The sequence below is a fragment of the Chiloscyllium punctatum genome, chromosome 11 (genome assembly GCF_047496795.1).
Source record: "Chiloscyllium punctatum isolate Juve2018m chromosome 11, sChiPun1.3, whole genome shotgun sequence".
Classification (NCBI taxonomy): domain Eukaryota; kingdom Metazoa; phylum Chordata; class Chondrichthyes; order Orectolobiformes; family Hemiscylliidae; genus Chiloscyllium; species Chiloscyllium punctatum.
Window position 1 is genome coordinate 55,810,173 of NC_092749.1, and position 12,839 is coordinate 55,823,011.

The window sequence follows — 12,839 nt, forward strand, 5'->3', positions numbered from 1 at the left end:
AAGATTTGGGTCTGTATTTTGAAGGTGAAAGGAGAAAGCTTTAAAAAAAAGACATGAGGCGTAATTTTTTACTAAGAGAGTAGTTCATGTGTGGAATGAAATTCCAGAGGAAGTAATTGATGTGGGTACTGTTACAATGTTTAAAAGACCTTTGGACAAGAACATAAATAAGAAATGTTTGGAGGGATATCGGCCAAACGCAGGCAAGTGGGACTAGTTTAATTTAGGATTATGGTTGGCATGGACTGGTTGGACCAAAGGGCTTGTTTCTGTGTTGCATGACTCTATGCCTCTATTATCCTGGGAGAGTTTCTCAACCACTCGAACTACAACAGTTCAAGAAGATGATTCCCTGCCAGTATTCTCAACAGCAATTCAGGATGGACAATAAATGTCCTTGCTAATGTGCTAACAGCGCATGAAGAAGAAAAGGTTTATGAATATGACATCTCCTAAATGGATAGGGCAGGGGAGTCCAGAGCTAGAAGTTTATGGTTTACGGTAAGAGAGAAGAGATTTAAAAGGGACTTAAGGGGGTAACTTTGTATGGAAGGGGAGGTGGTGGAGACTGGTACAATTATAACATTTGGAAGGCATTGGGATGGGTAAATGAATAGGAAGGGTTTAGAGAGATACAGGACAAATGCTGGCAAATGGGACTAGATTAATTTGGGATATCTGGTTGGCGTAGTTGAGTTGGACTGAAGGGCCTGTTTCCTTGCTGCAGATCTCTATGCCTCTGAGGATAGGAGCTGAGGATAGGAGAAAGTGGATTGGCTGTGCTGTAAGCAAGTAAGCAAAAGTGGGTACTGCAGATGCTGGAGATTACAGCCAAAATTAGAGTAGTGCTGGAAAAGCACAGCAGGTCAGGCAGCATCTGAGGCGCAGGAGCAGTGATGTTTTGGGCAAAAGTCCGAAAGTCCACAAAAATGACTTAAAGCTTCCAGTTGCCTGCAAATTCAACACTCCACCTTGTTCCTTGGCCAACATTTCTGTCTCAGGCCTGCTGCAGTGTTCCAGTGAGCCTCAGCACAAGCCTGAAGAACAACATCTCATTTGACACTCAGGGACCCTGCAACCTCTGGACCTCAACATCATATTCAATAATTTTAGAGCCTGATTACATCCTTCCATGTTTTTAATTCAAATCCTCTCCCTGGTCCTGTCATGACATGCATTTTTTTCAGCACAGCCTACCCACTCTGTCCAATTAGCTGCTCTCATTATCACTTATGCAGCTTTACTTAAGTCCTGGCCAGTTGTCAGTAATTTCTGTTTTTGTTCCAAAAGAGCCCTCCTGTGGAATCCCAAATCTTCCAGAACTGGTAAAGTCAACTGACCAGCCCTCTGGCTTTAAGGGAAAAGAGCATGCTTTCTAGTTTTGCCTGAATTAGTGCAGCTTAAATAACAGTCAGGAAGCTTGACAGCATCAGGACATATCTGCCTGCTGGTTTGGCACTACATGCTCAAACATTCACTCCCTCCACCACCGATGCTCAGTGCAGCTACATGTGCCATCTGCAAAGTGCACAGCAGAAATTTACCAAAGATCCTTAGAAAACACATTCTAAACTCACAATCACCACCATCTGGAAGGATAAGGCTCTCAGGTACATGGAACATCACCCCCGCCTGCAGGTTTCCCTCCAAGCCACATACCACACTGACTTGGAAACATATCTTCATTCCTTTACTTCAAAATGAAGCACGATGGCTCAATGGTTAGCATTGCTGCCTCACAGCGCCAGGGACATGGGTTCGATTCCAGCCTCAGGCGACTATCTGTGTGGAGTTTGCACATTCTTGTGTCTGTGTGGGTTTCCTCCTGGTGTTCCAGTTTCTTTCCACAGTCCAAAGGATGTGCAGGTCAGGTGGGTTAGCCATGCTAAATGGCTCATAGTGTCTCGGGATGTGTAAATTAGGTTGATTAGCCAGAAGGAATACAGGATTATAGGGATTAGATGCCCTACAATGTGGAAACAGGTACTTCGGCTCAACAAGTCCACTCCGGCCCCCTGAAGAGTAACCCACCCAGACCCATTTCCCTCTGATTAATACACCTAACGCTATGGACAATTTAGCATGGCCAATTCACCTGACCTGCACATCTTTGGATTGTGGGAGGAAACCGGAGCAAACCCACACAGACACGGGGAGAATGTGCAAGTTCCACACAGACAGCCCCCTGAGGTTGGAATCGAACCTGGGTCCCTGGAACTGTGAGGCAGCAGTGCGAACCACTGAGCCACCGTGCCACTCCCAAAGGGGTAGGGTAGGGGAGTGGATCTGGGTAGGATGCTGTTCAGGGGTTGGTGCAGACTCGATGGGTTGAATGGCCTGTTTCCACACTGCAGAGGTTCTATGAAAATATTAGAACTATCTCTCTAATAGCATTGTGGATGTAAAAACATTTAATAAACTGTAGCAATTTATGGAGGCAGCTTCTTTCTCCTGCAACCAGCAGTGTCCACATGCCCTGAATGAATCAAAACAAAGTTCAAAGTTGAAAGTCAAGACCAATTGCAAAGTATAAAGACCCAAAATATGATTCTTTTTATGAATAATACCTGAACGGAATTTTATTCCATTTCAAAACAAAAGAGTAAAGCACTGTCTATGTTGACATTACGCGACCTGAAATGATTGAAACTAAGTTTAGTCATGACATTTTCAATGTCCTGAATTTGCCTGTTTTAGAGAACTAGATCTCTCTAATAATTATAGAATCATGAAATTCATCTCACCATATCTGTGTCAATCAACAAACACCCCCCAGCCGACACTAATCACTTCCAGATTGTCTATTTCTTTCATTCTTACTTGGACGGGAGGCAACAATTTGATTTCTGACACTTTTCCAGTGCTCTGCCTGCAGATCAGGTACTGCAGCCACCACACAGACTAGTTCCTGCCTGTCTGGCTGATGGGAGTGATACTTGAAAGCTACTTCCTGCTGGGTTCATATGATTGGCATCATCCCAAAAGAACAGGCGTGATTGTTCACTGAAATAACTACCATTAATTCTACTTCAAGCAGATTTTGGGAAGGAATCTTCCCCAGATTTTTGATTAAGTCTATTTTGCATTCCCAAAATGGAAGATTTGGATATGAATGCCACCAAAATCCTTGAATATATTGACAAGAATCTTGCAATATGATTATCATGTTGTGCCAAATGTTGTACCTCAATGGAAATTCAGGAGCAATAAATGCAGAGAGTTGTTCTGTCAGTGGTCTGTATTGGGAATTCAGACACTTGATTGAATTCTTTGCAATTGCAATGACCGAAACTCTGAGTGGATTGGACAATTTTGTAAAGGTAATTCTACTGTGAAAATGCATTGCATACCTTAAGATGGCCTGACAGAAAATTCTGAAATTTAGCAGCTCACTCAAAATAATTAATTTAAAACTTCTAGTCAGTTTTATTTTATCCACGGCCTTTCAATTTTAATCTTCAGCCACATCCTGAGTGATTGGAAAATAATATTCCATCAGCTATAGCATTGTCTAAGGCTTATGCCTGTAAAACAATAAGCTTGCTGTGAACCAGTTAATTATTTCCACCAGGATACATGGGGAGCAAGTCAGTGCTTACACAAATGTTTCTGTAAATGAGGGACTGCCATTAATAGTGTCTGCTTACTGAAAAACTGCTTAAACATCTCTATTGCCTCAAATAGTACAATAGATCATTGCACCATACAATGCCTTCAGACTGGGAGAAGATCCATGGTTTAGCTGTCCTTTTCTCAGGGATAGGATCCTGCAAATGCATCTGACAAAATAGTACAGCACATCTGTAAGCTGACAATCGTGCTGAGGTGCAATCAGCAATGCTTTGATTCAACATTCTGTTGAAGATAATGTTAGCTAAACACAGAAGTGTTCTGATTTCAGATAAATGTTGCTGTTCTGCAAGCTCTTGGTGCTACAAGTGAAGGAACCTCACTGCAATACAGGGTAAGTTTATCTCAATCTTTCTAATGGGTTTGTACAGTTAGTTCATCTTCTGGTTAGTATGGGCTATTCAGATATTAAGTTATGGGGGGGGGGCTGTTTGTTAGAAAGTCATAACTGTAATTTTTAGATTTAAATTTAAGTAAAATTTAACCTGTCATCTAACAGCCAAGAGAGGGTTAGTCATGTCACTTGGTGGGGTTTTGTGTTCTGTCTGCGAGATGTGGTCAATGAGAGCATCCCTGATAATTATATCCAAAAGAAGTCTCTGCTGACCTCCTGTAAAGATGGCAACTGCTGACCTGGCCCTCTCTGCTGAGAAAGGCCAAGCAGCCATCACCAGTTCAAAGCAAGGCAACAATGAGTTTTCTTTCGGGGTTTAACTTGTCCTCAACGTGTTTATAAAATCTCCGAATCCATCCTCCCAGCTCCAACTTCCCTTCTCGGTGATCTTTCAGTAGCTCAGTGTGACGATGTCTATCCCTGCCATGGCCTCAGTGTGGACTTCCGGTCTTGAGGTGAGTCCTCAAAGTGCGCTCCCAGCATGGCTAAGCGCTTATGAAAGATTGTAATGTTTGAACTTTAAGCTTTGTTTCTTTATTCTTCTACTTAAAACTAAAAAGCTCTGCAATGTGTAACTTTAACCTTTCTCCTATGTTTTGCGCAATACTATCATTACTGCAAATGTTTAACTTTCAAATTTGTTCTTTCTTTCAAACTTGTTCTTAAGGTTCTCTACCTAGGTACTTGTACCAAAGATGGCACTATGTGTGGCGACATTATACACATTTCACTGGACTCCTGTACTTTTGTACTTGAGTACATGTGACCATAGAGTCATAGAGTCATAGGGATGTACAACACAGAAGCAGACCCTTTGGTCCAACTCATCCATGCCGACCAGATAGCCCAATCCAATCTAGTCCCACCTGTCAGCACCTAGCGCATATCCCTCCAAACCCTTCCTATTCATATACCCATCCAGTTGCCTTTTAAATGTTGCAATTGTACTACCCTCCACCACTTCCTCTGGCAGCCCATTCTACACACACACCATCCTCTGCGTTAAAAGGTTGCCCCTTAGGTCTCTTTTATATCTTTGCTCTCTCTCACCCTAAACCTATGCCCTCTAGTTCTGGACTCCCCCACCCCAGGGAAAAGACCTTGTCAATTTACCTTATCTATGCCCCTCATGATGTTATAAACTTTTATAAGGTCACCCCCTCAGCCTCTGACACTCCAGGGAAAACAGCCCTAGTGTATTCAATCTCTCCCTATAGCTCAAATCCTTCAACCCTGGCAACATTCTTGTAAATCTTTTCTGAATCCTTTCAAGTTTTACAATATCCTTCCGATAAGAAGGAGATCATGCAATATTCTAAAAGTGGCCTAACCAATGTCCTGTACAGCCACAACATGACCTCCCAACTCCTGTACTCAAGCATAGCATAACAAACGCCTTCTTCACTTTGTTCAGCAACACTCCTTAGGACCTTACTATTAAGTGTATAAGTCCTGCTAAGATTTGCTTTCTCAAACTGCAGCACCTCGCATTTATCTAAATTAAACTCCATCTGCCACTTCTTAGCCCACTGGCTCATCTGATCAAGATCCTGTTGCAATCTGAGGTAATCTTCTGTGCTGTTGGCTAAACCTCCAATATAATCAAAATCTAAATTTGAAAAATGTGTACCTAGCTTCAGCTGCTCACTGAATGAATGGATCAGCTTGAGTCGCAGATGACAAAACTAAGGTGCGCATAAATGGTGGGCAGAATCATAGATAGAAGTTATGTGGTCACTCCCAAGGTGACCACAGGAAGATGGATGAGTGACTGCTAGATGGGGCAGGCAGTCGATACAGGAGTCCCCTGCAGCTGTCCCCCTGTCAAACAGGTCTTCCATTTGGGATACCGATGAGGGGGTTGGCCCATCAGGTGACAGCAGCAATAGCAGCCAGAGCAGTGGCACCACGGCTGGCTTTGTTGTACAGAATGAAGGGTCGAAGTTTAGTAGAGCAACAGTAATTGGAGATTTGATAGTTAGGAGTGCAGATAGGTGCATCTGTGGCTGGGAGAGAGACACCAGGATGGTATGATCCCGCCCTGGTGTCAGGGTCATGGATGTCTCTGAGTGGGTACAAAGCATCCTGAAACGGGAGGGTGAACAGACAGAAGTCATTGCCCATATTGACACAAATGGCATAGCTTGAACCAGTGGCACGGTCCTGCAACGACAATTCAGGGGGCTAAGTTGTAAACTAAAAAGTAGGACCTCTCGGGTAGTAATCCCAGGATTATTCCCTGTGCCATTACTGAGGCTAGAAACAGAGACAAAGTACAATTGAACACGTGACTGAAGAGCTAGTGTAGGGGTAGGCCCTAAGCTATGTGGATCACTGAGATGGTGGGATGTGAACAAGAAGGACTGGTTGCTTCTAAACTGGAAGAGCATGGATATCCTGTCAGGGAGGTTTGATACTGCCATTCAGGAGGGTTTAAACTGGTCTTGCCGGGGGGTGGGAACCGGAGCAGCAGATCAATAAGTATAGAGACTGCGGAAGAGTATAAGGCAAATAAAGCTAAGAAGAAGAGCAGTCAGGGAGAGGTTGCTGAGCTCAGTGGAACTGGAGGCTTGGACTATATTTGCTTCAATGCAAGAGGTATAACAGGTAAAACAGATGAACTTAAAGCCTGGATTTATGCATGCAATTGTAATGTTGTTGCTGTTACACTGACATGGTTGAAAGAGGGACAGGATTGGCAGCTTAATGTTCCAGTATATCATGTTTTAGATGAGATAGAGGAGGAAGCAAAAGGGGGGAGTTGCATTACTGGTTAGGAAGCTGTGTTGAGGAAGGACACCCTGGGGGGATATCTTGTAGCAAGACATTATGGGTTGAGCTCAGGAGTAGAATGTGAGCAATCACAATACTGGGATTGTACTACAGATCTCCCAGCTGCCAGGAGGAGATACAGGAAGAGATGTATACAGTCGTTAGATTCTGCAAAGATCTGAAAATTACAGGATTATTGAGGGAGGTGATTTTAATCTATCCCATATTGACTGGGACTCCCTTAGTGCTGAGGTTTAGGTGAGGAGCAATTTGTTAGGTGTGTCCAGGAGGGTGTTTTGAAACAGTATGTGAATAGTCTAATGAGGGAAGGGTCAAGATTAGAGTGGTGCTAGAAATGCACAGCACATCATACAGCATCCAAGGAGCAGGAAAATTGACGTTTCGGGCAGGAGCCCTTCATCAGGAATGAGGCTGGAAGCCTTGGGGGTGGAGAGATAAACGGGAGAGTGTGGGATTTGGGAGAAGGTAGCTGGGAATGTAATAGGTGGATGGAGGAAGGAATAAAGCAGGGTGGAGCAGAAGGTAGATTGACAGGTGGGACAGGTCATGAGGATGGTGCTGAGCTGGAAGTTTGGAATTGGGGTAAGGTGGGGGGAGGGGAAATGAGGAAACTGGTGAAGACCACATTGATGGGGATGAAGTGTTCCAAGGCGGAAGATGATGCGTTCTTCCTCCAGGTGTCAGGTGGTGAGGGAGTGGCAGTGGAGGATGCCCAGGACCTGCAAGTCCTCGGCAGAGTGGGAGGGGGATTTGAAATGTTTGCCCACGGGGTGGTGGGGTTATTTGGTGCGGGTATCACAGAGATGTTCCCTGAAGCGCTCTGTGAGAAGGCGCCCAGTCTCCCCAGTGTAGAGGAAACCCCATCAGGAGTAATGGATACAATAAGTGACATTTGTGGAAGTGCAGGTGAAACTCCGATGGATGTGGAAGGGCTCCTTTGAGGCCTTAGATGGAGGTGAGGCGGGGGGGAGGTGTGGGTGCAGGTTTTGCAATTCCTGCGGTGGCAGGGGAAGGTGCCAGGAGGGGATGGTGGGTTGTTAGGGGGCGTGGACCTGACCAGGTGTCAGAGAGAACGGTCTTTGCGGAAAGCGGATAGGGGTGGGGAGGGAAATATGTCCCTGATTGTGGGGTCCATTTGTAGGTGGCAGAAATGTTGGCGGATAATGTGGTTTATGCGGAGGTTGGTGGGGTGGAAGGTGAGGAGACTCTGCAAATGACTCCACCCTCATTCCCCCAACCACCATGCTGACTCCAGTTATAGTCTCCACCCCCACTCTCAGCTCCAGCCCTATACCAGGTCCTAACTCCCAACCCTGCTGAGTTTTCAATATCCCCCAGACCTCCCCCTCACTGAGGATGAACTATCAGTCCTCAGCAAAGGCCTTACCTCCACTACTAGGCCGACGTTTCGCAAATTGGTTGTCCCTGTGTTTCGCGAGTGTTTGGATCTTTTCAGAGGTGAATTCATCCACAATCTCCATCCATTTTGAGCATTGCCATCAACTCAGGATGATTAAAACAGTGAACTAAAAGCTGTAATATTTGAATAAAGTCCTATTCAACTTCCATTTTGAGGTATAATTTGAATGAAACCAATGTGTGACATTTGTCGCTCATATTGGCTTTTCCTTCTGTGAATCACCCTTAACACCCCTCTTTAACATCCCATCATCCCCTCTGTCCTCTTGATGCCCCTCTCAGTTTTCCCATTGCCTTCTGTGTCCTCCATTCCCATTCACTCACTATCCACTAGGCACAGGACTCGTGAGCAATATAAATAACACTGGCAAGTATTTTAAATGGTTATAATATTTAAATAAAAAGAAGGCATTCAGCAGAATCTTTGAAAAATAAACACTCTCTACAATCTCAAAACTTAATCAAACAGATCCTGATGAAGGCCTTCTCCTCGAAACATTGACTGGCCTGCTTTGACTCTGATCTCCAGCATCTGCAGTCCTTACTTTCTCCTAGATTCAGTGAAAGCTCCATTGAAGGAATAAATGAAAGATCAAATTCATAAAACTATTTATTATACAAAACTGGTGGTCATCTATGTTACAGTGTATACAATCCTCTTCTCTCCAACTCCTCCCCAGCCCTGCACCACCCACTGTCACACAACACGCACACACACTCACAGAGGCAGATACACACACAGACACTCCTACACACATACGTACTCCTACTGACCCATACACTCATGCAGACCCCCTCGCGTACACAAGCTCTCTCTCATACGCTCATACATACATTCCCACACTCACATGCACCGTCTCACGGACTTATACCCCCTTACACACGCGTGCGCGCATACACACACACACACACCATCTGATCAATCTGGCAACTCGTTAGTTCTGTTCCATGTCTGAGATTTGAAATTATCACTGAACTTTAAGCTACTGAAATTCTCAAATCAACGGTCTCAAGTGACTCATTTAACACACTTTCTCAACACTGATAGATGCATGAGAGGACTTTATCAATTGGAAAAGACACACTTATACTGGTAAAAATTTCCACAATGTTGGTCAATTTAATGGTCAACTTTTTAAGGTCAGAAATCTATAACAGTCATTACATTGAAAGCATAATACAATCTTCATGCAGTTAAATTGCAACATGTAAAGTTGGCAACTTACCTGTCTAAATGTTTCTGACTCTTCAGCGGGTCGTCTACTAACTTATTCGACCTGCATCCCACAGACTTTAGTTACCTACCTATCCCAACAAAAATCGGGGAAAAATGGATTTGCAGCAGCATTTAAATAGTGACTGCTCAGTTACTTTAGGATGAATGTCACATCATAGCCCTTCCCAGTTTTTCGCCCACCTACAGGAAATGTTGGCTCTGCTGTGAATTGGCAGAAAAGTTAAAAATTGCAGCCACACACATCTGTACATGTTCAGAGTCAAGAGGGGAAGTTTCAGCTCCTTATAGGTTGGAACTAATGAAGTCTAGTATTGGAGTTTGTCAAAGATTTCTCTCACATTTGGATGAATTGGAATGTAGGATTTGCCAGTAAAATGCTTACAGATATTTCATACTGTTACTCTGAAAATGCATAGAGTTAAGTTATTTTGGTAGTTTTAAACACCCGCACAAAACACCCACATTCCTTAATGTAAAAGCATGTACATGTGTGAGCCAGATAGACTTCTTTGTTCAACCCAAGTGTTCTCATTAGAATTTAGTATAACTTACAGCTTTAGAAAATGTGTAACAGATTCCGTTTATTATTTAAGAGTGCTATCAGACTTTCAGAGTTTACTTCAAAGAATTTGGATTTAAAAATAAATGCAGAAAACTTCAAGGGAAATTTATGCAGTCATTTAACAAATAAAGACTTACTTCGTTTATCTTGAATAAACTAAGAACTTATTCTGTTATGAAGGTAAAATATCACCTAACAAAAAACTAACATCTCATTTTAAATACATTGAAATGGATGATTAAAGTTTTAAAAAATGATATGGGATGGGGGAGGGCTGTTGTGTACGATATATTTAAAAGCATTTTTACTGGATGACCATGTTCTTACTTACTGTACTTATGGCCAACTGTGATAAACCATGTTATTTTCACTAAGTTCCCATGATACCTGAACTTTCTGATATCATGCTGACATGAAGACATTAAAATAATGTTCTGGGACTCTGCGTACAGTGGCATGCTGTGCTTTTAGATTTAATTAATTAATCATTATGCAGACCTGAAAATTACTTAATGTTTGTTAAAGTAGTTTTATTTATCTTTCAAATACACATTATTCTTCTGGTTCAGACAGCCTTGCAAAACTTGTATTATATCTTTTAGGCTTTAAAAAATATTTTCAAATGAACAAGATAGGAAAATGTCACTTAATCATTTTCTTGAGCACTATCATTCTTAAATTGAGTGCTGGATTGGTTAATATTTCTTTCAACTAAAGAGCACCATTTTGAGCTTTTGTCAGCTCTTATGGGCTCTGGTCCTGACTGTATCATCTTCACCAATGACTCTTACTATTATTGTGAGGTCTGCAAAATATTTTCAGGCCTCATGGTTATCCTTTACGTTACGATCTACTTTGTCAGTGAGACCACATTATTGCAGTTCCAAAACATTGCATTTGTGTGCCCTGATACTCCTGAGATTCTAATTCATACTTTAATCAGTTTGAGGTCGATTCCTCCACAGCAGCTCTTATTACCTCCACTATTCCTACTGTCTAAAATTCTAGATAATACCAAATTCTGGAACCTAACTCTGTTCCTGCTTGAACACTCACCCATCCAACATCCGTGTTCCTGCTAAAGTCTGCTGAAACCTTGTGCCTGCACAAATAAATTTTGAAATCTTTATGCTTACCTTCAAGTGCCTCCATTAAACTTTTTGGTGATCTCATAATCAAAATCTGGGCTGCTATCAATATGTAGGAAATAGGTTCAATTGAAGGATTTGTGACGGAATTGTATTTATGGCTAAAAAGGAAGAATGTGCAGGATTATAGGGAGAAGATGGAACAATGGTATTAGGGGAATTGCTCATACAGAGTGCTGGTGCAGACATGATGGGTCAGATGGCTTCCTTCAGTGCTGAGATGGACCTGCAAATGTTCTGAATTACCTCACTCCTGAGTGAACAATGGCAACCATACCTTCCTCTCCATGCTCCCTTTGCATTCATGCTCAATTATCATTTGCTTCCAATTTCTAAAGCTACAGGGCAATCTTTGAATCTTTTGAAATTTCTTCATTATAATTTTCTCTGATAGTGTCTTCAGTGCCTTTAAAAGCTTTCTAAAAGTCCATCAAGTTAATGGGCCCAGCAAGCAACTCTCCACAGTGACGTTTGCTCCTGTTCCCTTTTGTCCTTTCCACCTCCTTAAGTGTTGGGATACTTCATTTAAATCAAAGTTCCATTTTATTTCATTTTTAGTTGGTTTTTCTCTGGAAATATTCTTGTTTAAATAGTGTAAACTTAACTTATGAGCTCAATTTGGTGAGGAGTGTATCATTTAAAAGCATTTTCCTTACATTGTGTTAACATGAAGTCCAATTACCTCATGGATATCTCAACACCGTGTAAAGATAGAACAGCTGGGATAATAAAAATACTAATCCAGTCTGAACTGAAATAATACAGTCAATGAACTAAAAATGCCTCCTTTATATCTTTAGTTTGTTTGAGCTATAAATTCAAGTTAACCACAAACGATTACAACCTCTTGATGGTTTACTATAATATGAGTTAATTATCGACATGCACACTTATAATTATTATATTAACAATAAGAAGATGAAATACTAAATTGAGAGTTTGTCCAGCCCAAAGAAGGCATGTGCACTTTTGGGGGCTAAGCACTTGCATGAAGTCAGTTAATTTAAGTAATTGCAAGACATTCCTAACAAATATTCAATGGAAACACGACGAGGTTTGGGGAATCGGTGATTTAAGAAATTCTTGAAATGTTGTTGGCCACCAATTTAAGTTACGTTTGTATTATCTTTGAAGAAAATTGTCTGAGTGTTGCCAAGCACTCAGAGATTGGATGCCCTGATGCAGGTGGTTTGAAAATGTTAAATAACATCACTTCAAGGCAAGGTCCACACAGTTAGAAAGAGTACCATTTACTGTTCATTATATGGCTTTGCCCTGACTGATATAATCGAGCATGATATTTTTACACATTGTGCTAACGATGCTTTGGGACTGCTTTTACATTTACAGCGCTCATGAGATGGCTACCATGACACCTTTAGCCCTATTATTCCGATGTTTAACTATGACCAATCACTTGTACTGATTGTTGCACTCTAGAAGTTCCGAAATCTCACTCCACATTTTATATATTTTCACCCACTATCAGAGTGATAAATAAGATTCCAATTTTGTCACCAACTGCTTGATTTTAGCAAACCTTAATTTTACAAAATGTGGTTAGAATTTATGTGGATAATTGTATCGTAAAATAGATCTTTCACTGTGATGCTAATTTCCTTCTTAAAGGACTGAGAACAAAATGCTGGTGATCAC